Genomic DNA, 27,795 nt, shown 5'->3' with positions numbered 1-27,795 from the left:
AACCCTACCCATATATCCAACCCGAATCCACATGATATAAAAGCCAATTTCTTCTTCCTCACCCGGATTCAAGCTCAAACCGAATACCCAAAACCCCCAAATCCTAAACACTGTACATAATCCCTCCAACACCTCAAACAATGGCGTCTGAATCATCATCATCATAATCTTCCTATGCATACCAGAGGGAGCTGGAACACATACGCTCTCAGATAAAACAAGTCAAGGCGGGGAGTATCCTTGACAGAGATGGTTTCGTTGCTCACTCGACGAATCCAACGATGGCGGAGAAAGTCTTGAAGAAGTTCGAAAAAGTAGGACTTATGAAATACATGACACACGATTACCAAACCATTCATGAACTCGACTTCACTGAATGGTTCGCGAATGCCAAGGTCACGAAGGGCAAAATAGAGAGTCGGCTCAATGAGATCCATATCACGACCTCTGTTGGTGACCTCAGAGCGGCATTCGACTTCGCGACGTCGGAGGAAGCAGTCCAGCACCTCTCGGATTACGACTTGGACAAGCAAGCTTTTTGGGATAAAATCCGACTGGAGACTGCACCGCCCAGAGCATCCTCTGCCCTCCGCAAGTTCCACCTAAAGGAGAGGTTTGCTCTTGCTGCCGACCTTATCATGAAATTCGTGCTCGGCAAGGTGTCTGGAACTGATGAGATTAATCTGGACATCCTCAAAATCCTCCACGCCATCTGGAACAACAACAAAATGGACTGGGCACATATCATCTTCAATTTCCTTCAACAGCAAGTGCAGAGCTCAGTCTCCAACACCAACCTGACGATCAGTAAAAAGGTTGGTTTCGGTTTTGTTGTTCAATACCTTTTAAGTCTGAAGGGCTTAGAACTGAGGGAAGGGCGAGAGGTTCATCGGAATACCTATATGGGTAGGACAAAATCTCAAGCTCCAAAGGCTAAAGGTGTTAAGGTTACACCTTCTCCCTCAAAGCCTAAAGGAAGGGGTAAAAGGAAAGCCCCAACCAAGGAGAAGGAATTTGATGGTGAGCCTCTGGATACCCTGATCAAGAGGGTCGCCTTACAGAAGAGGGCTAAGAAAGCCAAAACCATTGCTATCACTCAGATTCGAGAGGTAACACCTTCAGCAGTCCAAGAATTACTTGTGGACAGGGCACAGGCCCAGGGGGAACCGCAGGCTACACTGGCCGCTGAGGTTGAGAAAGTGCCCCCTACCAGATCCATCTCAGACGAAATGTTTGTTGCTCTGAATGTTGATGGTGCTGGCTTTGCTGATGAATCCTTGGCTATACCTCGAGAGGAAGCTCGAGAGATTGAAGCTACTGGGATCAGTGATCCAGTACACACAGATGTTGAGGAACCACGAGAGGTGGTTCGAGAGATAACAGTGGAAGCTGCATCGGCAACAGAAATCCTGTCTGCTAACTCTGATGAGCTGAATGCTGAAATCACTTCTCAGTTGGATCAAAGTACTGAAAATATGTCTAGCTTGGATGACTTCTCCAGAGTGCTTCGATGGATCAACTGGAGAACAGGTCCGATTAATCAACTGGTTTCGAGAGCAGCAGATATGGTGGCTGAGGAGGACTTTGCTTTAAATTGGTTAAACCTCACTGCAATCCCAGCCAATGAACTTCTGAATCTTGCCCATGAGATGCACGTGACCAGGAGAAATCTTGGTCGATCTGACAAAGGAAAGGGCATAGCTGTTGATGCCCAAGAAGCTGAAGCCGAGCCTGTAGTGGATCCTGAATTAGAAGCTCAATTTCAAGAAGATATCAGGCTCGCCACTGCATTATCCTTGGGACATCAAGTAGAGGATACGAGAGGTCCAGGAGAGACCTCTGGGATTGCTCGAGATGATTCTGAGAACCCAATACCAACAGCCGCAATCCCCTTGTCCCAAGTAAATTTCTCTGCTCTGGACGAACAGGTAGCAGCTTCGAGAGGTGAATCCGAGACCTCTGAAGCACTTGAGGTGGCACCCAGCTCAGTCGTATTGCTGCCAGCTCCTGAGTCCACACCCTCGAATAACACCGATGAAGCACAGATAGTTCAAGAGGGTGATATTCCGTTGCTCCAACTCCCAGGCTTTCCCATCGCTATGGAACTGCCTTCACCATTCCTACTACTAGATGACACAGCATCAACCTTTGCAGCTAGGATGGTCGAAAGAGAAAGGTAGAGTGCACCAGATGCTCCTGAAACAATAGTAATTCCTGACTCACCTGAGCAAGCTGAGGTGCGATCTGATGAGCAACGAGAGCAGAATGTCCAAAGTCCTGCTGGTTCGAGAAGTACTGAAGAGGACGATGCAACCATCAAAGGTGGAAACAGGGAAGCACCTGTCGAAACTTCGTCTCAAACCTCACTAGCAGATGACCAAGTTCCCAGCACTGGTTCGAGAGGTGACGCTGAGGGGGAACCTTCATTGGATGGAAACCAGGAAGCGTCCAATACCGAAGATCCCTCCCTGGCTGATCCAATCCCAACAGTTGCTGAAGCTAAGGCTCCAGGTTCGAAAGGTGAAGAGCAAGAAGTGATCCATCCCTCAGGTGGAAACCGGGAAGCACCTGATATGGAGCTACCTTCGAGCTCTGATCCCTATGTCCCTGCTGGCCCTCAGAAACTCAATCGAGAGGTGGACTCGCAAATGCAAGTCATGGGTGGAAATCTGGAAGCACCCAAGTCCCCTCCGACTAAAGGTACTTCTTCTCCTTCAACTTCTGATTATGATCAAAAGGCCGAACAAGCTTTCATTGGCGAGGTGCGTCAATTCATGGCCGATCACTCTCAGAAGATGGCTCAGATCGAGCGCATACTGACCATTGTTCGCAACGCTGCAATACCTGCGGCTGGCACAAGTGAATCTCAAGCCAGCCATGACGAACTTCTCGAACAGGCAGTATGGGCTGAGGATGCAGCACGGAGAGCTGCAAATGAGGCTGCTGTAGCTCGAGCAGAGGCTGAAGGTGCGAGAGTTGAATTAGCTGAGTTACGAGCAGAGCTTAGAGCCTACCAAAACTCTAGTGAACTTCGACAGGACATAATCAAAGTCTTACTTGATGATCTGTCGAACCAAGTGCCTGCCCAGCTTCAAGCACTCTTTGAAGGTATGTCCACCCTCCTTTCCCGCGCAGATGATGCCACCAAGGGGGAAAATACTCAGGGAAGGACATCAACTAGCAAGAAAAGGGCAGCAAGTGAACCAGCTGGACCTCTTCCAAAAGTTCCAAAGTCATTGAGCAAACAACTGGAGGAAGCGAAAAGAGCAGAAATCTTAAGGGTCCAACATACACTGGAAATGGAAAGAAGGAGACAAGAAGACAGAGAAAGGAGAAGAAAAAGACAAGAACAACAAACGGCCAAAGAAAAGAGAGATGAGCAATTTATGAAAAACTTTAAGTCAGGGTTCAAAGATGACTCAACTGAGTACCTCAATGGAATCATAGTAAGTCTTCTTGCCAAAACTGACTTATCTCTTCATAGCGGCCTTAATCCTCTGGAATGCATCGAATGGTGGAGAGATGGGGTGATTGAAGGCAGCTTCATAGGTGAAGCTTTTATCAATTACCTTCACCTGGACGTATCAGATAAATATCTAGAGCAGGTGAACTCCAAGGACCCCATCAAGACACGAGCAGCCATAAACGAGAAGAGGAAAGCAGACAAGCAGTAAGCTCTCGATGTCTACATGCATTCGAAATTCATGTTGTTCTTTATTTTCTTTCTTTTCTCCTATTTCATGTAAAACATTCCCTTATATTAATGTATATATCTTTTGCTGGGGGTGTTGCGTGAGTTCTTACTTCATGATTTAGCAGATTAGCTCGCTTGTCAAACTTACCGTATGCGCTGAAAATAAAATCAATGATCTTTTCTTGCTAATCAGGCATACAAGTAAGTATAAGTGTTGGCATCATCAAAAAGGGGTAAATTGTTAGGAACATAATGTAATAGGTTTTGATGATACCAAAATGTATTTTAGAATCCCCTAAGTCTCGAAAGATAGGAATCAATGTAAGTTCGACAAGTAAACTAAGAGCGAAAAATACAACCGAGTAACTTGAGCTCAACTCGGAAGATATTTAAGCTTAAAGGTGAAACTTGTATGAACATCTTAGAAGTCTCATGTTGTAATCTCATAGATAGATCAGTAGAAGGCACGAGACAACACNGGATTGTGTGATTGAATGTTGCTAGTGTGATGATCTTATTTCTATATCTTGGATCTATGAGTTTGTGTTGATGGATTATCTATTCTTGTCTATTGATTGTTATTTTGATGAGATCTTGTTTGGATTTGGCCAATCTAGATGAGAGATTGAGCTCTTGACTCTTTCATGTCTTTGATTAGAGTTAGGATTTGAAGCTTGACACAATCATAGTTCCTATGGACTTCTTAAGAATAGTAGGATAGTGTGTAGCTAAATTGTTTGATAAAATTCCTCTTAGGACTTTGGGTACTTGAAGGCATTACTAAGTCAAAGAAGCCTTAGTACACAAAGGTGGAAAAGGACTNAGTGTTTGATAAAATTCCTCTTAGAACTTTGGATGCTTGAAGGCATTACTAAGTCAAAGAAGCCTTAGTACACAAAGGTGGAAAAGGACTAAGACAACACACTCTTGAATAGACAATATCCTAGCAATCCTAATCCATGACCTTAGACACTTCACTATGCAATATCCATGAACACTATCCAATCCCTACCCCTTTTACATATTCACAAAACCACTTTTACTTTACTACTCTCTTGCATTCAAACCAACCAAATGAACTACTCTCACTCACAAATCCACCCTTCACCACACTCAAATCCTCTGCATGATCCAATCAAGTAAACTCCCGAACGCTTGACACACCTCCATGTCCCTCCTTCGAGATCGACACTCGGGGAGTCACAGACTTTCCGTTTTAACATACAAATATCTTTTGACACTTCAACCCTACGCAAAACTCCAATGTCACTAAGTTTTTCTCCCACTGGGCTTTCTTAGGCTAAGGTTTTTAATGAGGCAACCAGTGCAAAACAATGGTTTAACATATTTCATGTACTCTTTTCCTCGTTTAGGTTTTTCCCACATGGTTTTTCTAGCGAGGTTTTTAACGAGGCATGAGTGTCGTTATTTAATGGACAAGGGGAAGTGTTATAAATATTTTACTTGATGGCCATTAAAACTAAGGACTCTTCATTTGCCTCCATTATTTCATTGTTTATGTTAAAGGAAATGAAAGGTTGTGGGATGTGTATATATTGATATGGAAGGCTTAATGAAACTAGAGCTTTTGTGATCTTGTGTTCTTGTTCTTTTTCTTCTCCTTTTTCTTTCTCTACACTACATTATCATATATATAATCTCTAAGCAATTACCGAGCTATCACCACATGAGAACTAAGGTAAACAAAAGGCCAATTTACAACAGCTCCAATCAATTTCTTGTGTTTGATTTAATAACAATTCTTCCAATTGATTCTAAGAAATGTTGATTAGGGGTCTTGTGTCAAGTGTGGTTGATGCGTGGATTGATTGGTGTCATTGTGGCCGCAATAGGTAGTCAAGTTAGGGGAAGTGTAGGTTGCGAGATATCGGACCTATACGAGTCCTAATTGACCTCATCCCCGTCCTTAATCTGGAAGGATGAAGTCCGGGAGGAGTGGTAGACCAAGTGTTCGATAAAATGCCCCAACCGAATGAGGACTTGGGAGACCGGAGTGTGACGCCACCTGGTGATGGTGCCGTGGGCTCCCTTGATTGAGCCCGAGTCACATTGCCTAGAACCCCGTAGAAATGTCAAACACGAGACCTAGATAGGACATCCATCTCCTTGTTTTCCTTTCCTTATTTTCCTTTGTTTTGCCTTCGATGAACTCTTACTCCATGCCACTTTTACTTGTTATTGATTCTTGTAACTCTTGTCTCTTAACATCCTCAATGCCAACACTCAATTCGATTCAAATTTGTCATCCTTGAGAACACGACACTCGAGGAACTATTTCCTCGTTTTATCACTCATTCCACCTCACCTTAAACTACTCTTTCAAAATGGCGTCGTTGCCGGGGATGACAAACGGTATTTGAATTGTGTTTGACATTTAGGAAGTTGTTTCGTAAGAGTTCTTGAGTTGCTTTATTTTGTTTGTTTTCTTTTCTTATTTTTGTTGATTGATTTGAGAAGTAAGCACTATTGTCTTTGATTATCTTAAGGCTCACTTGCAACTACTTTTAGTTGCAAAGAATTGTTGTTTGGTTATGCTTTATGCAGGAAAATTCTTGGTGAAAATCAATTGAAAACTTACCAATGAGTGCTTATTTGTATCCCCATGGCTACCCACACCATGAGGAAAATCCATGGAACTATACTTCACTCAACCATATCCCTACTACCCCTATTCTACCTTCCACCACCATACCACTACTCACTATCTCTATATCCTTATCCTTATCCATCTTCATATTCATACCACACCCATGAACCATATCATTATTCCATCTCTTATATGCATAGCCGTCATCCACCACCATATGCACACCCACCTCCACCTTGTCAAGAAGAACTCCATCCACAACCCCCCATTCTTCAAGAGGACTCGTTGAGCTTTAAAGCTTTATTTGAAAGTATTGATCATAAGCTTATCCAAATGATGAAAAATATCGACCCAATACTCACTAGCCATATTCATACCCCACCTCCCACCCAAACACCTACAACCCACCTCCATCACAATTTCATGAAGGAAACAATGTTACACACTTCTATGAAACACTACCTCACACTCCCTATTATACCACCTACAATCCTTGTGAAAGACCACTTTGTGATTACCTCCCACCAGTCAAGGACGAGATTGAGATCTTGAAGGAAAAGATAGAAACATTCACAATGATATCCAAGGAAGACACGACCAATTTAAGGGCCAAAATTAAGAGGACAAGCTATCAATGACGGAGGAGTTCATGAATATAATTTCACCACAGGTTAATTACCCACTTGTAGATGATTTCCCGATTTTGGAAGCCAATCCAAGGGTTGTAGATGAGGTTGAAAAAGAAAATGATTGTGAAGATGTGAGTGTTGAAGGAGGTGGAATGGAGTGTGACACCCCGGTGCTTGAAGAAGTTCCAATTTCCAAATTGGATTATCTAGAGGAGGTAGAGATGGAGAGTGAAGATGAGGACATTGAAGTAGTGTGGGAAGATGAAGAGCCGACATATGGTAACATTCTTGATCCTTCTTGTGCTAATTGTCTTGAAAATTCTTGTGCTCAATCTTTCATTGAAAACACTCTTGACACTTGTGTGGATGACTCTCCTTTGAATTGCAATAATGATGTTTATGTGTGTGATAGTACTTGTTTTTATTTTTAGGAGGATGATTCCATAGGCTTTGTTGATGATGATTCTATTTATGAGTGTGGGAGTGTTGATTCCTTTGATGATGATAATTGTGGTCCTTGTGAGGATGCCTCCCTCTGCAATGATTTTTCTAATATTTGTGATTATGCTTGCTTTAATTTTTGGGAGGATGATTCCATAGAAGTTTGTGATGATGATTTGATGAATACTTGTGAGAATTTTCTTTTATTTGATGATAAATATGTTTCTTTCAACTTTTTGGAAGATGAATCCTTAGTCTTGTTTAGCAATGGGTTGATGAGTGAGGGGGATGATGCTTCATTTTACTCATGTGAGGATGAGGGTGATTCTTCTAGTCAAATTGAGTGGGGAGATGATGAGAGGGAGTGTGAAGAAGAGATGGTGGAAAACGGAGAGATTGTCACTTTTGACATGACGGAGAAAGTTGAGTGGGGAGACTTTGTTAAATTTGAAATTGAAAAGGGGAGTGAGGAGATATGGTATAAAGAGAGTGCTAAAAATGAAAAGATCTTTTGCGGTGCAAGAGGTAAGGAGGAGAGAAAGGAAGTTCACACCATCCTCGAGGGATTGAGAATGGTGTGTGAGGCTAAGTTTCTTTTCATTACGCAAATTGTTCTTCCTTTTCGTGGGTGTGAATTTAAGGATGTCCCCCATATTGGGGCATTTCTTGAAGCAAAGGTGCATGGGACGCTTGGTAAGGTCCCAAAATCGGTGTGTTTCGAAGGATAACACATATCGCGTCTAGCCTAAGACGTTAAGCGGGGCATTCTTGGGAGGCACCTCAAGTCTATCCTGTGCATACTTTTCATTGTTTCTTTTGTGTTTTGTTAGCTTGTTGTTACTTTTTGCTTTGGTTTCTGTTGAGCTAACATTGTAGGCGATCTTGGTGCTACGCCATGAAGAATTTGAGCTAAAATTGACCAAAAGTGGAAGGCAAAAACTGGGAGACGAGTAAATGCTTAACACTACTGTTCCACGTGGCTCCCACGTGTGGAGACCACGTGGAACCTTTCTAGTGCTGATCCACGTGGCCCTCCCACGCGTGGAGGCCACATGGAATAATTCCAGTACGGGTCCACGTGGTTCTCCCATGCGTGGAGTCCACGTGGACAAAGTCTGACAATTTGTTGTGTATTGTGCGATTTTTCTTCCAATTCTTAAGAGTCTCCAAGGTTTGGTCGTGCCAAGAATCATTCCTTCTCTTGTTTTTCATTTCTTTCTTATTGCTTTTGTTTTAGTTACTTTCCTTATTTTAGGATTTATGCTTTGATGCTTTCATTGTGAATAAAGAGTGTTCCGCCATCCCATTGCACGTCAATTGGTTGTCTTCTTGCACTAACATTGTTTCATGTAGCGTGGAAAAAGGAGGCTAAATAGTTGTTGGAAGCTTAAAGAGTGGAAGGGAAGGGATGCTCACTTGGTTGTAAACCTCTTATTCTTTTTAATTTTTATGCCTAGTTTTTCAATTCAAGAGTTGTTAAACACGTTCCTTGCACAGTTGTTAAGCACATGCTATTTTGCAACCTCAAAATGCTATGTTGTTGATACCACACATCCCCGGAGATACTTCTAAAGTGTAGAAAGGGGCTTGCTTGATTTGAAAAACCCGTGCTCCTTTGTTCCACTTGGTCCTCAAAGCAACATCGATGACAATGTTTGGTTTAAAGTGTGGAAAGGACGCACGTTGTGCTTATATTGTGTTGTTACTAGTGTTGGTCCTGGTTGATAAGGTGTGAGTCTAGAAGGGGGGGGGGTTTGAATAGACTCGCAAGGATTTTTAAAACTTTTTACAAAAACAAACCATAGAAAAGGTTGAACTTAACCAAAGATAAACGTAGCGGATAGATAAAGCTTCAACAGATTTTAAATTCACTTTGCACGATTTTTGTGATTATGAAAATTTAGGTTTGGTTGTTAGTATACAATGCAGTACGTAAAAATAAAGAGAGAGAGAGAGAGATTTTTATAGTGGTTTGGCTGTTAACTAAGCCTACTCCGCTCTTCTTTGCAACTTGTGAAAGCTTGCACTATTGTCTCCTTAATAGTACAATATCCTCTCTACAACGTGCTACTTTGATCACCAAGCCCGGCAGCCACGTTTTAGTAGGTTTTTCAACTCCTTCAAAGTCTACTCCGCCTCTTTCTACTTCTCCCAAGTAGAGATTGGTTGAAATGGTTGAAGAGTTTCTCCAACGTGGAAATCTTGTATTGAGCTTCTTGATTCAATTCTTGAACTGCACAAGATCTCATTTGAAAATTGGATTGAGAGTTTGAGCTTATGAAAATTTTGCACATTGATTTTAGCTTGCTTTTGCTTTTTGCATATGTCAACCAACTACTCCAAATGAGAAAGAGCATGTGTATTTATAGGTGTGAATTTTAGTTCCGTTGGAGGGAAACTGAAATTCAAAATCCTATTATCCAGTGTGTAATATCCGCTGGGTAAAATCTGACCATTTGTGAATGTCAGTACTTTCTAGCCGTTTGTCTACTTTAGTGTAAAGACAATTTGTCTTTTATCTTACACAAAAGAACATGTCATTTAATGTTCTTTAGGATCACAACCTAGAATCCGTTTGACATTCTGATCATACCCAACCTCATGGCTATGGACAAGACAAATTTCTAGAGAATGTCTTTAGAGTCCTAGTGCCTTGGGTACTCGTGAGAATGATTGACCTTATCATTCTCTCATCATTTCCTCGAATTAATCATCTTGATTATTCGGTCTTTAGGAGTTCGACCCTTCCAGTATTCAGCCTTATACATCTTCAGTCTTCATGTCTTTGATCTTCAAGTCTTCGACCTTGATAGCTCCTTAGAATTTGATTGAGAGTTGCTCTTGATTTGTATGGACTCGTCCAAAACGAGTTCTTGACAAGGATTTGTCCTACTAAGAAACAAAAGACAATGTAAAAGTTTGGGGGGTCTCCTCGGGTATTTGGTATCATTAAAATCAATGACTCGAGGTTCCTAACAACTAGATTGATTTATTGGTCTTATCTTATGGGTGTATTTGATCTTTGGAGAGTGTGCCATTGTTCGCATTATCTAGGGAGAATGTTAATCATGTGCCAAAAATAAAGTTTTTTCTCTTTGAATATCCATGGGAAGTACTCCTCTTTAGCAAGCAATTGCTTAGACCAAATGAGTTTTGAATTCTTGTATGCTTGCATGGTATTCACCTCTTATTTTGCTTAGACCTTAGTCAATGATCTCTCGAAGTGGGAGTATGCACCCCTTAATTTTAGAAAGATAACTGAAAGCGAAGCCCGTAATTGAACTAATCTTGGTAGGGCATGGGGAAAAAGGTGAGCCTATGGTGAGAAATGTGAGTAAACCTCGATTTACCAAGTAAAGGGCATGAGGGGTTGAAATAGAGAAAGTGTGAAAAAAGGCTAAGTTTGGCCACTCTTAAAGGTAAGATCCGAGGTGAGCCATCTTGCAAGGATTTAGGGTAACCATTGCACCGTCTTCAAACAAGCTTAGAGATCTACGTGAAATCGGTTGTCCCAATGGTGTTATCCTAGAAGATGAGAAAATAGAGAGGAGGTGAACCACCTCGCTTGGATTCGGGTACCCATTGCACTGATCTTCGAAAAAACATGGGGCTCCATGTGAAGTCGGGTGCCCGATGGTGTTATCCAAGGGGGATGAGAAGAAAGAGAGACTGCCCAAACCATTGGCGGTGAGCGGTCCATGCCTCTACCCTCACTTATTCTTATGCGTTGGGCTTTGGCGTAAAGGGTGGTTGGTTAGTTGAGGTGTGCACATCGTTCCCACTAGGGGGCTCGGCTTGAAGGCCTTTGTAAAATCAGAGGTCAATTGAACTTGGATTGCATGCTTAGTTGTGTGAAGGGTATGTTTTTAATTGTCCAATGAGACCATAGGGGTTTTGCTTCGTTTGTATATTCTTAGAGTGTATGGCATGTGATTACCATCCTTTGTAGATAATGTGAGGAATCTCACCCTCTCCGGTTGGCTACACCCTATGTTTGCTTGACCAATGAGTTGATTGAGTAACATAGCTATCTTTTGCACTTAAATGATTTGAGCTTAATTGTAAATTTCTTGAGGACAAGCAAATTTAAAGTGTGGAAACATTGATAGGTGCCAAAGATAGCCATGTTTTGTGGGGTAATTACGATGTATATTATGCTAGAAATGAATTCCTTTAGCCCTATAACGTGTTAGAATAGCTCAATTTCATCAAATGTAGGTTTAAGGACTAATTGAGGTTGTGTTTGCCAAAAATAGCACAAGTTGTAATTTTGTAGGGCATTCCAGCGATAGTTTGGTAAAACAAGCATAACCGAAGATAGCGATGTCCAATTGAGGTGATTCTAGTTGCTATGGAACCACAGTTTCAAGGGATACAACCTAGAAGAAGAGAAAAATGGCCAATTTTGGGTCCACGCAGGGGGTCCACGCCTGGACATGGCGTGGAACAATTTCAATGTTGGTCCACGCCTAGGGTCCACGCGTGGAGCCCATATGGATCAGACCTGGGCGCGAAAAATTAAGTATTTAAAGGGTGTTTTTGGCTGAGGGATAAATCCAATATTTCCCTATTCATTTCCTCCCATTTTTATATTAGTTTTTCTCCCAATTTGGAGTTAGATTTAGGTTTTACTATTGATCCAAGATTGAAGATCTATGACATTGAAGTTGTATTTCATTTCTATTAGGTAAATTTCATTCCTATTCTAGTTTTATATTTCAATTGTTTGCAATTTACATTCCTTGAATGCAATTAGGTTTTGTGATTTGTTTTGTTTTGATTCTACAATGAATTGCTAGTTTAGATTGCGGATTGGATGCTCCAATATAGTTCTTGTGTTTTATTTAATGACAATTCTTCCAATTGATTCTAAGAAATGTTGATTAGGGGTCTTGTGTTAAGTGTGGTTGATGTGTGGATTGATTGGTGCATTTTGTCCACAATAGGTAGCCAAGTTAGGGGAAGTGTAGGTTGCGAGATATCATACCTATACGAGTCCTAATTGACCACATCTCCGCCCTTAATCCGAAAGGATAAGGCTCGGGAGGAGTGGTAAACCAAGTGTTCAATAAAATGCCCTATTCGAATGAGGACTTGGGAGACCGGAGTGTGATGCCACCCAGTGATGGTGCCGTGGGCTCCCTTGATTGAGCCCGAGTCACATTTCCTAGAACCCCGTAGAAATGTCAAACACAAGACCTAGATAAGACATCCTCTCCTTGTTTTCCTTTCCTTATTTTCCTTTGTTTTGCCTTTGACGAACTCTTGCTCCATGCCACTTTTACTTGTTGATTCTTGTCACCCTTGCCTCTTAACATCCTCAATGCAAACACTCAATTCGATTCCAATTTGTCATCCTTGAGAACACGACACTCGGGGAACTTCTTCCTCATTTTATCACTCATTCCACCTCTCCTTAAACTACTCTTTCAAAATGGCGCCATTGCCGGTGATGGCAAACAGTATTTGAATTGTGTTTGACATTTAAGAAGTTGTTTGTTAAGAGTTCTTGAATTGCTTTATTTTGTTTGTTTTATTTTCTTATTTTTGTTGATTGATTTGAGAAGTGAACACCATTGTCTTTGATTATCTTGAGGCTCACTTGCAACTACTTTTAGTTGCAAAGAATTGTTGTTTGGTTAAGCTTTGTTCAAAAAAATTCTTAGCGTCCTCGAGAACGACATCTGATGGACGTCTCACCTTTTTAGCAGTGGCCGGCGTGGGGAAGTCAGAGTTCCGCTTACGCAGGTGCAGCTGGTGAGCAGCAGTTAAGGCAACTGCGGTGGGACTAGAGCCGTCAAAACGGGCTTAGCCCGCCGGGCCGACTGTCCCGCCCCCTACTTAGGTAGGGGGTGGGTTTCAAAAATTGAAGCCCGCCAAAGAGCGGGCTTTTTTGGCCCGCTCCGCGGGCTTGGCAGGGCGGGCCTGGCGGGCTGCAGGCTGCCCGCCATTATTTTATTTGATATTATATATATATATATATATATATATATATATATATATATATATGTGTGTGTGTGTGTGTGTGTGTGTGTGTGTGTATATGTATGTATATATATATATATAATACTCCGTATATTAGACTATATATATAATATATATTAGACATCAGACAGACTAGTACTCCACTAACTCCAGTAGGCCACACTGCCACAGGCCCATAGTGCCACACAATTAACAATTAATCACAAACCTAGATCTGAAAATTGAAATCCTCTCATCTTCTTCGCCTCTTTGCCCTCTTTGTGACTTGTAGGCTTCAGCCCTGGCTCCACGATTGCCCCCACTCCCTCAACAAGCAGCAACAGCAGACACGTATCTCGCCTTTTCTTCCCAATCTTCCGTTCGTTGCCGACTTGCCGCCACTGCGAACCGCGACCGCTAACCAGAGACTGTTGGTCCCGATGGTAACAATGTGAGTCTAGAAGGGGGGGTTGAATAGACTCACAAGAGATTTTTGAAAACTTTTTTTCTAAAGAGATAACGCAGCGGAAAGGTTATATCAAATTTTAGCTTCACTTTGCACTTAGGATTTTCTTGTAAAAGATATTATGTTTGGGTGATATATGCAATGCAATACGTAAAATAAAAGAGAGAGAGAGAGAGAGTTTTATAGTGGTTCGGCTATTAACTAAGCCTACTCCACTCTTCTTCACAACTTGTGAAGGTTTGCACTATATTCCCCTTTATAGTACAATCTCCGTTACACCAAGCTCCTTTGATCACTAAGCTCGGCAGCCTTGTTGTTGTAGGTTTTTCAACTTCTTCCAAGTTTACTCCGCCTCTTTCTACTTCACTTGTAGAGATGGTTGAAAGGTTGTGATGATTCTCCAACTTGAAATCCTTGTGGTTAGATTCCTTGATGAGCTTCTTAATCACACAAGAATTTCTAATGAAATCTGAATATCACTTGTAAGCTTATGAATATCACACTGAGAGTTTTTCACTTGCTAAACAATGTTTCGCGTTTTTCAACCCTGTAAAAGTGAGATGGGACAAGGGTATTTATAGGTGGAATTTCAGATCCGTTGGAGGGAAAATGAAATTCAAAACCTATTGTCCAGTGTGTAATATCCAATGGGTAGTATTTTCATCTTTTTCAGAATGTCAGTACTTTCTAGCCGTTTGTCCACTTTTGTGCAAGGACAATTTGTCTTTTGTCCCTCAAAAAGGTGACAATCATTAAATGCTTCTTGGGATCGTTGCATAGGACCCAAAATGACATTCAGTTATACCCATTTTCAAGGCAGTAGATAAGACAACTTATCAGAGAATGTCTTTGCCTTGATTGTGCGAGAATGATTGACCTTATCATTTCTCTTAATCTCCTCGAGACAATCACACTCTTGATTGCTCGGTCATAAAAGCTTGGCCCTTCCATTCTTCGGCCTATGATCTTAGTCTTTGGTTCTTCAAATCTTCATTACTTCAGATCTTCAACTCCTCGGTACTTCATAATTCGGTTGGAGTCTTCAAGCTTTCGGTATAAGAAATCGGGTCCTTAGAATATTTCTAAGGATTCGGTTATCCTGTAAGACTAAGATACAAAGCATAGAGAAAAGTTAGGGGCCTCCTCGAATAGTTGGTATCATCAAAATCAACAGCTCGGGGTTCCTAACAGAGACTGTCACCTACTCACCGTCGACCGTGAACCAGAAGCCGTCGCCACCGCCCACGAACCAGAGCTGAGGCCGTCGTAGGTGACAACGAACCAGAGGACGCCTACCGCAGTAAATCAGTTGGACAGTTGGTGATAATTTCGTTCTCATTGTCTTGGAATTGAGATTTTTTTCATTTTCTTTCTATTTTGTATTTGAATATTTGATTTGTATGTTTATATTTTCTCTCTTTTATAGATGCAAATCTGCCGTATATATTTGTATATTGTAAACTATTTGTTTTTATATATTGTTTGCAAATCTGTCGAATTGTTATAGTTTCTATAAACTTGGTCCAAAAAAAAAAAAAAAAAAAAAACCTGGCGGGGGCCCGCCAACCCGCGGGCTAAAGGCGAGGCGATCCAGCCCAGTAAAATCTAGGCCCGCCAAAGAGCGGGCTTTTTTGGCCCGCCCCTCCTAGGCCCGCGGCCCGCAATAGTGGTAGCATCAGGGGTCGCATAGTAGCCTTACCCTTCCCCTTCTCAACAGTGGTAGCCTTGCCCTTATAACGGGCTCGGAGGGCGGCATGACGAGATTCAATGTGAGCGGTTGAAGCTTCATAAAAGGACCTACCTATAGTGAAGGCCGATATAGTCAGAGGGAGGATCATGAATGTCATGATCACCCACCGCCATGACTATAGCCTTGGGACCCAGCAGAGTCTGGGCATGTTCAAGCTTCATGGCGGAAAGAGTATAAGTATATTGGGCTGGCAAGTTGAGGGATTCATTCCGTCCTGGAGCCCATTCAAGGTGGGCCAATGAAGATATTTTGGACGTAGCCATAGCCGGATAGAAAGGAATTTCCTCCAACGCATTGGTCGAAGGATCGGCTGGCACATCTCCCGAAGCCACCGGTCGGGAGATCTTCTAAAAACGTCGCGTGAGAGGAAGAAGAAGACAAACTGACAAAGATATGGAAAAGACAGAGAAGGCAAGAAAGCAAGAAATGGCTTACCGGAAGGGGTTGTGGAACTAACGCTGGAGAGAAAGAGGCAATATGGGGCAATGTGGGGTAGACGATAGCGGTGGAGAAACTGCAAAGTGACCGGAGTAAAATGAAATGGACTACAGAAGAAGAAAGTGAAAGAGGACGAAGGAGAGTGGGTAAGCCTTTTATAGAGTCGGAAGAAGAAGGAAATGAGGACGCGTAGACTAAATCGAACAGACGGGCGAGCGATGCGATGGTTGATGGAACGGTTAGCCTACGCGTCAGGGTGGGAAGGTATTTAATGCATGCATGGAGGTTCAGAAAAGGTAATGATGAGGGCGGGAATCACGAAGAAGATTAAAGATTGAAAAAGGTGGAAAATGAGGGTTTTGCGCAGTCGTGATAAGTGGGTGCGAGTCGACCTACAGAGGCAAGCCATATAGAGGTGATTTGTCGGACCTCAAAGGCCGAGCTACGAGTATCCTTGAAAAAGAAAGGATCGGGCATAACCCGGCCTAGTCCTCAAACTGAAGGTCTGAGGGACTAGGGAAGATTTCATGTGATAAGTCGGACCTGATACGACTAAAGGTCGGATTGTATTAAATTTGAGTTGGGAGAGCGAATTGGAGAGCGAATTGGAAGACGAAGCCGGAAAATTGGGGGACAGTCCTAGGAAATGTCGGATTTAACTCTATCAAGCTTAGGTCTTAAAGATGACCTATCTGGGGTTTGAAAAAATCAAAAGATTTCCAAAGACCGTTACGAGCTGGAGGAGTGACTCTATGACAACACTTGCATGCATACGGTGAATTTTCAAATAAATGTGAATCTGTGTGTAAGGATAAAACGAAGAGTCTATGACTCCCCGAGTGTCGGTCTCGAAGGAAAGACGTGGAGGTGTGTCAAGTGTTCGTGCGTTCAATTGATTGAGTCATGTGATGGATTGAGTATGGTTGTGGGTGTGGTGAATAGAAATTTAAAGGTGCAGAGGTTCATAAAGTTGTGTAAAGTGAAGGTAAAACAAATATGAGTAAATCAATGTAGAAAGTAAGGTATTGGATAGTGTTCATCTATGTTGCATCCTCATGTGTCTTAGGCAATGGGTAAATGGAGCAAAGAAGTTGGCTATTCTAGAGTGTGTTTTCAAAGTCCTCTTCTACGTCTGTGTACTAGGGTGATAAGTTCCAAGAACAGTCAAATTTCGGGTCATGTTTAGATAATATTTTAATGTTCTTGCACCCAATTATGATCACTTTCATGGATAAAATCTCTAATTAACTTCTATTTGACAAATCCAGCTCAAGAAAAATACTTCGAGTCATTTCCGAAGGATACAGCAAAGTTTTCGGCCAAAAGAAGCAACAAACAAAGAATTCATCAAGCAGGAGACTGCCACGTGCCCTAACACGCGTGTGAGCGGGCGTGGATTTAATCCAGAAAGCTCCCACGCAAGGCCACACGCGTGTGACAGGCGTGGAAGCGGGACAGTAGGGCAGCAGCAGAAATTCGACTTCTTGGACAGCTATTTAAACCCTTCTTTCCCAATTTTGGAGGAGGAGGCTCTCAACTTTCAGATCTGAATTCTCTTACTATTCCTTCCCCTTTGGGGAGGAAAAACACACTCAATTTCCATTAGATTTGTATAGATCTTAGGATTGAAGATGGATTGAAGATGTAGACTCAACACTCCTTGGGTAACATACTCTTTTCATTGAATTGCTAGTTTAGATTTATTGATTGAAAGTAATTTCTATTTTATTGCTTTGAATGATTTCCATGATAGAGTAGAGTATTTTGGGCGTGTGAGCCTTTGTTGAACTCTTGATTGTTGTTTAGAATTGTTCTATGGTTTTGAAAGATGAAGGAGTAGGATTGATGTTTGTATGGTTGAAGTTGTTCAAGCTTTACTTCTATTTCGGCTGGAATAGTTAGTAATTTGTAGGGAAGTGAGAGTGTGCGCGATAGCGGCCTATCACGAGCCCCACTCACCCATATCTCCGCTCTTAGTCTGAAAGGATAAGATCCGAGAGGAGTGGTAGACTAAGTGTTCGATGAAATGCCTCAACCGAATGAGGATTGAGAGTCTGAGTGTGACGCCACTCGGTACTAATACCTTGACTCCCTTACTCGATCACGAAACTCGGTTTCCAAATCCCCTACGAAGATCAATCAATGTGTTCGGCTTTGGTGCACACCCCTTTCATTTCCCTTTGCATATTTAGTGTAATTTCCTTTCTACAACCCCCAAACTTACTTATCAAACCAATCTTTTGTAATACTTGTAACTCTTACCTTTTAACGCCATTAAGGTCAACACTAATTTGACTCCCATTCGCCATCCTCGAGAGACACGACACTCGGGGAGTCTAACTCTTCGTTTTACCACTTCACATTCATACTCACCAAATACACAACACCATAGGGCTTCTTGGACTAGGAGTGCCTTTAAGCAACCAAAGTCCTAAAAGACATTTTATCGAACACCTTAGCTACACACTTTCCTACTATTCTTATGAATTCCATAGGATCTATGATTGCCACAAAGCTTTCAATCTCANCTCTAATCAAAGACATGAAAGAGTCAAGAGCTCAATCTCTCATCTAGATTGGCCAAATCCAAACAAGATATCATCAAAACAACAATCAATAGACTAAAATAGAAATTCCAACAATCCAAGCAATTAAACCCAAAATAAGACATAAGATCATCACACTAGCAACATATCTTCACACAATCCAAGCCCTAGATTAAACTAGCCACACATATTCAAGAATTCAAGAACAAGAGCTAATTTAATCCAAGAACAAGATAATAAAAATAGATTAAAGTGTAATAGAGATCACCTAGTAGGGAAATGTTTCTTCAATCCAAGCTTCTTGTCTCTCTTTACAAGGTGAAATTGCAAAGATAAACTACTCTAAAAACTAAGAAATGAAAAGGGAACTTTCTAAAATTGAAAGAAGGGAGAAACTTCTCGGAAATTCTATCAAGGGGGCTTAAATAGTTTCCAAAATTTCGCCTAAGAAATGTTTTCGCGCAGTGATCCATCCACGCCAGCACCACGCGTGGTTGCGTGCGTGGTTGGCTACTGGAATGCTGCCACGCCACCAACCACGCGTGTGGGTCTCATTCCAGGTCCTTCGGGGCTCCTGACTTGCTTAGTTTGCTTGTTTAGCTCGTTACTTGTTCCTAATAGCTCCCGGGACCTCTGTACTGTCTCAATTCATGCCAAAGGTAGCTTTGTGTGCGGTTAACGAATTTAAAGCACAAATTCTCACAAAATAATCATTTAAGGATACTGAAAACGCTATAAAGCACCCTAGTTTATACTCAAATAATAGGTGTCTTGGGAGCTTATCACTCTAAGTATGGATCAACTCGCTTAGCAAATGCGTGCAAAAGATAGCAAAAATATGACGATGTTCAATTTATCTAAAGCCCGAAGGCTGGATAATTACATTCAAAACAAGATAAAGGGGCCAACAGTGCACCCCTTTAGCAAACGACAGCAAAAGAAGCGCAATTCTAGGTTAAGTCCCAAACCTACTTGGTCGAAGGAACGACCTCAGAAGAGACAGTTGGAGTTGTCGGCGCAGGAATGGAAACACAATCGCATAACACTTCCCAAAAGGCCATGATGTCTGACGGAGTGACATCAGGAGTGCCACGGTCCAGCATAACATCGATCTCGTTAAGAAACTCCACGTAGTCACGATATGGAATCAGCTCCTTCGAGAATACGGGGTCTTGAAACAGTGGTCCAAGAGGTATTGCGACCCAATCGCCTTCTTCTAGCTCAGGCGGAATGTCAATGGGCAGTGAAGGGTCATCACCGGGAAAGAGCTCGCCCGACCTCAGATGTTCTTTCCGAGCGGACAATCGAGTTTTGGCCATGCGCTCAGCCAGTAGGAAGGAAAAACGACGAGAGGCTGAAGCGAAAACTTTACGTTTGGGACTCATAGGCCTTGGAAGTTAAGCCAAGAAGGAAAGGTGGAAGATCAAATGGAGGAACCGGCGCTATTTATAGGAGAAGATTTTGCCTTGGAAAGGACAACTGGAAGTTGCACTCGAGTAGTTACAATTAATTTGATGGTGACAGTGTTAGAATCTCGCTGATTGCCAAAAATAAGGATCAAAGGAAATTAAATGTGATGGATTTGATTGATGGGACCGTAAGGAGATAGGGTCAAGACTGAAGCTCAAGCAAGTACGAGCGACGACCTTTGCACAAGAGACCTTGTCACAACTACTTTTCCGAGTTGTGTTTTGCGTAACTCGGGAAAGTGAGGGACTGAGGGGGGCGTATAAAAAAATTTCCTAGAATAAAAGCAAGCTCGAGATAGTGCAAACGTACAAGAGATGGGTCGATGGTGGAGGACGAGCTAGCAGTACTTTCCCAAGTCGTACTTCGTGTAACTCGGGAAAGTAAGGGACTGGGGAGTGAAAACTTTCCTAGACGAAGAAGCAACGCATTTCCCCGAGCCGCACTTTGCGTAGCTCGGGAAAATGAGGGATTAGATGATTGGAGATAGACTAAGGCTCGGTAATGGAAGCTTAGCGTAGACAGAAGGGATGACCAATGTAGAGGGAAAAAGGGCTTAGAGGAAGGAATGATGAGGTCGCTTAAGTTAGCCTAGGATAAGTCGGTCGGACGGAGGTCATTCGATGGACTGTTGTGTGGAGCACGTTTAAGGAAGAGTTTGATAATGAAAAGAATATGCTTGGTGGTTCCTTTGGTGACAAGGCAGTTGAAGATCTTAGACTGAGAGTAATTGAACATAACTATTGAAACGATTAACTACCATGGAAGAAAGGTCGGGCTAGAGAAGCAAGAAGAGGACGAGCCAGACTGGACCGACCTAGAAGGGACCGAGATAAGAAAGGCGGTACAAGAAGGGCGGGGTAAGATAGGCAGTTATGGAAGTTTCCTAAAGAGTTTGGCGGTGGAAAGCGAGAGATCTAGAAGGAAGGCTGAGATAGATTAGGAAAGTGCCTAAAATGTAATAAGGGAAGAGTTCTTAAAGTAGCTTAGAACTTTCCTAAGAGAGAGATCCCTAGCTTATAGCTTGTATAAATAGGGGTTCTAGGTCTCGAGAGAGACACAAGCAATCTAGCACACTTATAAGCAATTCATTGTACTCAAAGGCAATTCGTAATCCAAAGAGGGCTGAAAGATTACTCTAATTTTCCGATAGTGCTAGTCGATTTTCCTGTGGTATTGGTCTGCCATTCGACCATTTCGTGGGAGATAAAACCAACAACAACAACAACAACAATAATAATAATAATAATTGCCAAGACCTTGTGGTCTAGTGGCACCCGGTTGCACTCCCATATGGAAGGGGGTGAGTTCGATACTGCATTGTAACAGAGTCAATAGTACTCAATAATAATAATAATAATAATAATAATAATAAGTGTCGCAGTAAGAAAAATAATTTTGACATTGAACATGTATTCTTGGGTCGACCTCACATCCTTATATTAATCTCACGGGACATTATCATTACTAGTCAATAGGTCCAATAAATTTAATGGCAGTTTTAGTTAATAATCATGATTGTCTTTTATATAATTAACTAATACTCCGTATATATGCGGTCTTGATTTCTTCGACATGAAGCTACCATACTATAGGTTAGGAACATGGTTGTTTATCTATATTATTTGTCCAAATTCGCAAACTTTCTCCACTCAATCTTCATGGCATCATTTGTATGTACCATTTGAAAAAGGTATCGTCATCATAACGTTTTAAAATTATTTTCTAGTACTAATCCTGCAAATCCACACCAATCTAATCAATATTTTGTCTCCATTATATTGCCTTTCAAAGCATGCATTTTGACTTTAATTGTCTCACAGATATATAATAAGTAATATCGTAGTGCAATGATATATTTATTATGGGGAAACCATGGGTGTGACCCTAGCTAGCCCTATGTGTAACTTACAAACATAAAAATATATATATATGTCATTATATATTACTATTGTTATTATTATTATTAATGAAAAGTTTTAACACATACATGAAGACATCTTAATAGGCATTTAATAAATAATAACTATAAAAATTTTAAACAATTTAAAGGTCAATTCATCTTGAAAAGAAAGACAATAATATTATATAGGATGAGCTTAAAAAAAGGGCAAGCTCATTGTCTTTAACCTAGTATCAAATTTTATAAGGCCCAAGTCTTTGACTCTGAATGTCAACATACAATTGTTATACGGTGGACCATGTCCCATAGTGCTATATGGACCATGGTGATCAAATGAAATTATAGTATAATTAATAATATTTTAGTGTTGATAAAATGAAATTAATGTGTGTAGAAAATGAAATTAAAAAATAGAGCTCATTGTAACAACGTATATTATTGTTAAATGAAACTGTAGTATAATTAAAATGATACTTTAGTGTTGTTAAAATCAAACTAGTGTGTGTAAAAAAACATGGTTGAAAAAATCGTTAGGCACTCCTAGGGCGCTCAGGGAGCGCCTAGCGCCTAGGACTCCTAGGCGGAGATTAATCGGCGCCTAGGCGTTAGTGTATTTTTTATTTTATTTTTAATTTTTAAAAAATTTGTTTGAGTATTTTTTATTTTTTAAACACTAATAATTATAAATTATATAATACTTTAATAGTTAATACTAAAAGATTAAATATTACTCTAAAACTATTTAGAGTTTGTACAATTTAGGGTTATTTTGCTCAAAACGATGTTGTGTTTGAGTGAAATAGCCCATTATGAAAAAAGAAAACACTAGTTAATTGGCCAACTAGGTGGCCTAGTTGGTGCCTAGGCGGTCTAGTCAGGCCTAGACAGTCAGTGCCTAAGCGGCCTAGACGGTGCTTAGGCAACCTAAGAAGTGCTTAGGCGGCCTAGGCGGTCGCCTAGCTAGCCAGCTACCTAGACCACCATTTTAGGTGATACGCTGGGTGGTCGACCAGCGCCTAGCGCCTAGGCCGGATTTTTGCAATATTGGTAAAAACTGAAACTACAAAATATAGCTCATACAATAATGTATATTGTCAAATAATGAAACTGTAGTAGAATTAAAATGATATTTTAGTATTACTATAATGAAACTAGTGTGTGTGAAAAATGAAACTAAAAACAGAACAATATTGTCAAATGAAACTTATGTGTAATTAAAATGATATTTATTTCATGGACCACATTACTATATAGACCGTGGTCCACAGTAAAATTTGTCATTAACATACGTGTAAAATTCAAAATTTATAATCACCTGAAAGGAATAGGAAATTTAAGATTTGTGGTTTGAAATTGAATTTTTGACCAATTTTTTTTAATCGCTTTAAAGATATGAAAAATGTTTGTCTCTAAATTTTACCACTAGTAAAATATGATCGATAACATTGACTACCAATAAAAGTGATTAGAAGAATTGGATAATTGGATCAACCAAGAAAAATAGCCATTGCTGGCAATTTTCAGTGGTAAAAAAATATTTTAAAACAAAGTTAACCATGATACCATTGCAAAGTTTTTTTTTTAATTTTCTATAAACCAAAAAAAAAATTTATATTTTTTTATTTTATTTCCTCCTTTTCATTATCTTTTTTCAACCACGACCGAGCTCTTCCTTATCCCTTTCTCCTCTTGTTTTCTTGGGGGTTCTATTTTTCTTTTCTCCTCTTCCTTTCATCAATATATGTAAGTAAAAATTTTCACAAAAAAAAAAAAAAGAAATTTCTGGACAGAAATTAAGTTTTTTTTTACTAGGATTATTTATTTTTTGACCATCCATCAAAGATATAATTTCAATCACTTTTGATGGGTGGTCAGTATTTCCTATAAGTTTTTGTCCACTATTTGGTTTGGTTAAAAAATTGAAAATTAATAAATTTTTGTTCATTTTTGTGTTCCAAAACATGCAATTTTCCAGGAGTATCAATTCAAACCTTAGGAATTATTTATTTAAGAACATTGTGATAAATTATATGTTGTAATGAAGCATGATATTTCATATACTCCTTATTGCCAATGGTCAACCAAAAAGGAACAACCAATCGAAAGGAAAATTCCATAGCAAAAAGAGGCAACACTATTCACCGAGGCAACGCAAAGGTAGACCTCAGGGTAGGCCGAGTCCTTACCCGAATAGTGTCAAGAATTTCAAAAAGTTCTCAAGTAGGCATAAGGGCAGTGATGGTAGATCGACTTTATCCTAGTGACAAGGACTGGTTCATGGACTATGAGCCTATGACAAAAGCAAAATTTCTGCTCACACATAGACAAAAGCAGACCTCCTACACCAGGATAAACACAAATAAACAAACACCCTCTTTTCAAAAGGTTTATTCACCCAAGTCTCCTCAAGCCTATTATGTTATTACATATAATTATCATGTTTTTAACGGGTATCGTGGACCAAGGATGAACCTCACAGGTTCTAGGTATGCATGGATGCTCAAGCTTACCACTAACCCGCAGGGACCCAAGAAGGTATGGGTACCTAAAACAACCTAATCTTTGGATGTAGGGTAACAGGACAATATGGTATGTAGATAGTGGATGCTCAAGACACATGACCGGTGACAAGTCAGAACTGAGCAATTTCAAAGTCAAGAATGGTCCTAAAGTTGTTTTTGGTGGGAACTCAAGTGGATGAACCATGGGCACAGGAAGTCACGAAGAATGGCCTAACTATTCAAGAAGTTTCCTCTGTTGAAGGACTGAAATTCAACCTCTTAAGCACAAGTCAATTCTGCGACAAAGGATATAAAGTCGAATTCTCAAAGGATCTATGTCAAGTTATTTCAGAAAAGGATCGTGAAGTTGTTCTAACTGCCAAACGGAGAAAGAACATGTACGTAGTTACATGAGACACTGTGAAGCCGAACACTTGCTTATTTGCCAAAAGCAAAAGACACCTAAGTTGGGAATGGCACCATAAACTTAATCATCTCAACTTCAAGGGCATCAACAAGCTTGCAAGAAAAGAATTGGTCGAGGGATTACCCAATGTAACTTATGACAAGGATAAAATTTGTGAAACTTGTCAAAAAGGGAAACAAATCAAGTCTTCGTTCAAGTCAAAATGCATTGATACCAATTCAAAACCATTGAGTCTGCTTCACATGGACTTATTTGGACCAGTTCATCCTGTAAGTTTAAGCGGAAGGAAATACACTCTTGTGGTAGTAGATAGCTACACAAGATACACTTGGACATCCTTTTTAAAGAAGAAGAATGAAACCGAGAAGGTTCTGCCTGATCTTCTACGAAGACTTCAAACAGAAAAGGATCTAAACATTATCAAAATCTGATCAGATTAGGGAACAGAATTCATGAATAAAGTGATACAAGATTTCTGTGGACAATATGGAATCCTCCATCAGTTATCTGCAACAAGAACTCCTCAGCAAAATGGTGTTGCTGAAAAAAGGAACAGAACTCTTAAGGATGTAGCAAGATCAATGATTGCTTTCTTAGGTTTGCCTAAGCGTTTTTGGGCTGAAGCCATCAACATAGCCTGTTATACCCAAAACATATCTCTAATTCACAAAATTCATTGGATTACTCCCTATGAACTATGGAAAGGCAAGAAGCCTGTTGTAAGATATTTTCATATCTTCGGAAGCAAATGCTTCATTCATAACAATGGAAAGACACACCTCAAAGCTTTCGATGAACGCGCAGATGAAGGTCTATTCATAGGCTATTCTGACAAAAGCAAGGCTTTCCAAGTTCTGAATAAACGAACTATGGTGATAGAGGAGTCTATCCATGTAGTCTTCGATGAAATCTCCACAGATCACATGGCCAACTCTGAAAAGACACAAGTTCAGAAGGATACGAAGACTGGAGAAACTAAGGACTTATCTAAAGACATAGAATATAAGGAAGATGATTTTCAAATTTTCTCAAATCATCTACTGAATAATTCATCTGAACCCGAAGTATTACAAACCATTCCTACCGAACTAGATCTACATGAAGTAAACCAAGGTGAAATCATTCAAGGAGATCCTATAGTAGATGAGGGAGCACCATCAACTATATTTCAACCAGATCTAAGATGGTTAAGGAATCATCCTCAAGATCAAATCATTTGAGACATTCACGATGGAGTAAGAACTCGTGCATCCATTCGGGAGTGCATGATGGCATGTTTCATATCACAAATAGAACCGAAGACAATAGACGAAGCATTGAATGATTCGGATTGGGTTATTTCTATGCAAGATGAATCACATCAATTCGAGAGGAACAACGTATGGGAGTTAGTTCCTCGTCCAACTCATCAAAATGTCATTGGAACGAAATGGGTTTTCAGAAACAAGATGAATGAGCAAGGAGTCATTGTTAGGAACAAGGCTCGACTTGTTGCCAAAGGTTATTGTCAAGAAGAAGGCATTGATTTTGACGAAACCTTCGCTCCTGTAGCTACACTTGAAGCAATCAGAAAATTTCTAGCTTATGCTGCATACAAGAACTTCAAAGTATTTCAAATGGATGTTAAAAGTGCATTTCTAAATAGACTCTTAGAAGAAGAAGAAGTCTACGTTGAGCAACCACACGGCTTTATCTCTGAAATTGGAACAGATAAAGGTGTTTGTGCCCGTTTTCAAGCTAATCCCAAGGAGAGCCATCTAAGTGCTGCTAAAAAGATACAAAGATATCTTAAAGGAACTCAAAGCGTAGGACTTTGGTATCGAAGAATGGAGTCTTTGACCTTGTTGGGTACTCGGATGCAGATTTCGCTGGATGTAAGATTGATCGAAAAAGTACATCAGGGACATGCCAGTTCTTAGGGGGAAGGCTTGTCTCTTGGTTCAGCAAAAAGCAAAACTCTATTGCCACAAGTACTGCTGAAGCAGAATACATAGCCACGGGAAGCTGTTGTGCACAAATATTATGGATGGTGCAACAACTGAAGGATTATGGAGTCTCAGCACGGGAAGTGAGCATTTTGTGTGATAATACAAGTGCTATTGCCATTACTCAAAATCATGTGCTTCACTCGAGGACTAAACATATTGATATCAAATATCACTTTATCCGAGATCATGTTGAGAAAAAGGATATCAAGCTTGAATACGTGAACACTGATGACCAACGTGCCGATATTCTCACTAAACCGCTTGCCGAGACAAGATTCTCTGCACTTCGCCATGAGCTTGGCATGATAGAGATGAGCTAACACACGAACAAACGAATGCTTACGAAACTGAAGGGACGTTTCATTTATGGCGTGCAGCATTCAATGAAGCCATAAATTTCATAAGTCACGGACTTTTATTGGAGATAAGATCAAACATTTTGGATGCTTGTGCTTTGAATGGTCTTTTCATATTCATCTCAGCCAATCAAAATCGCCCAAACACCCCTATAAATAGATCACGTCTAAGGAAGAAAGAAGTATCCCTAACTTCTCTTTCTTGTGTCGTCTTCTGTTTTGTAGGTATGGATAAAGGTAAAGGCAAGAAGGCTCAGTTCGAAGACAAGCCAGCTAAGAAAAGGTTCTCGTTCTGTTTGATGTTGAAAGCTGGGGATGAAAAGCTCAACAAGCTAAGGGCTGAAAAAGGACAGCCTCTGGAAGGAGACAACTCCAACCATCCTCTTGAGCTTTCAGACTCAGACTCAGAAGAAGTCCCCAGATAGCCAACCCTCTCTGTCCTAGGACTAGCGCCTCCGAATGATGAACTATTCTGGCCTGATCAAGATATCATACCCAGGCGTTCTCCACCTCATTCTGGCATTTCAAATGACGAGGAGTGGAACGAGATTCAGCAATGGTATCAAGAAAATCATGCTGAAGCTCAACCCCCACCACAAGGACAAAACCAACCTCGT

Source organism: Ipomoea triloba, chromosome 15 (assembly GCF_003576645.1).
Source record: "Ipomoea triloba cultivar NCNSP0323 chromosome 15, ASM357664v1".
NCBI lineage: Eukaryota > Viridiplantae > Streptophyta > Magnoliopsida > Solanales > Convolvulaceae > Ipomoea > Ipomoea triloba.
This window is presented reverse-complemented; position numbering follows the sequence as displayed.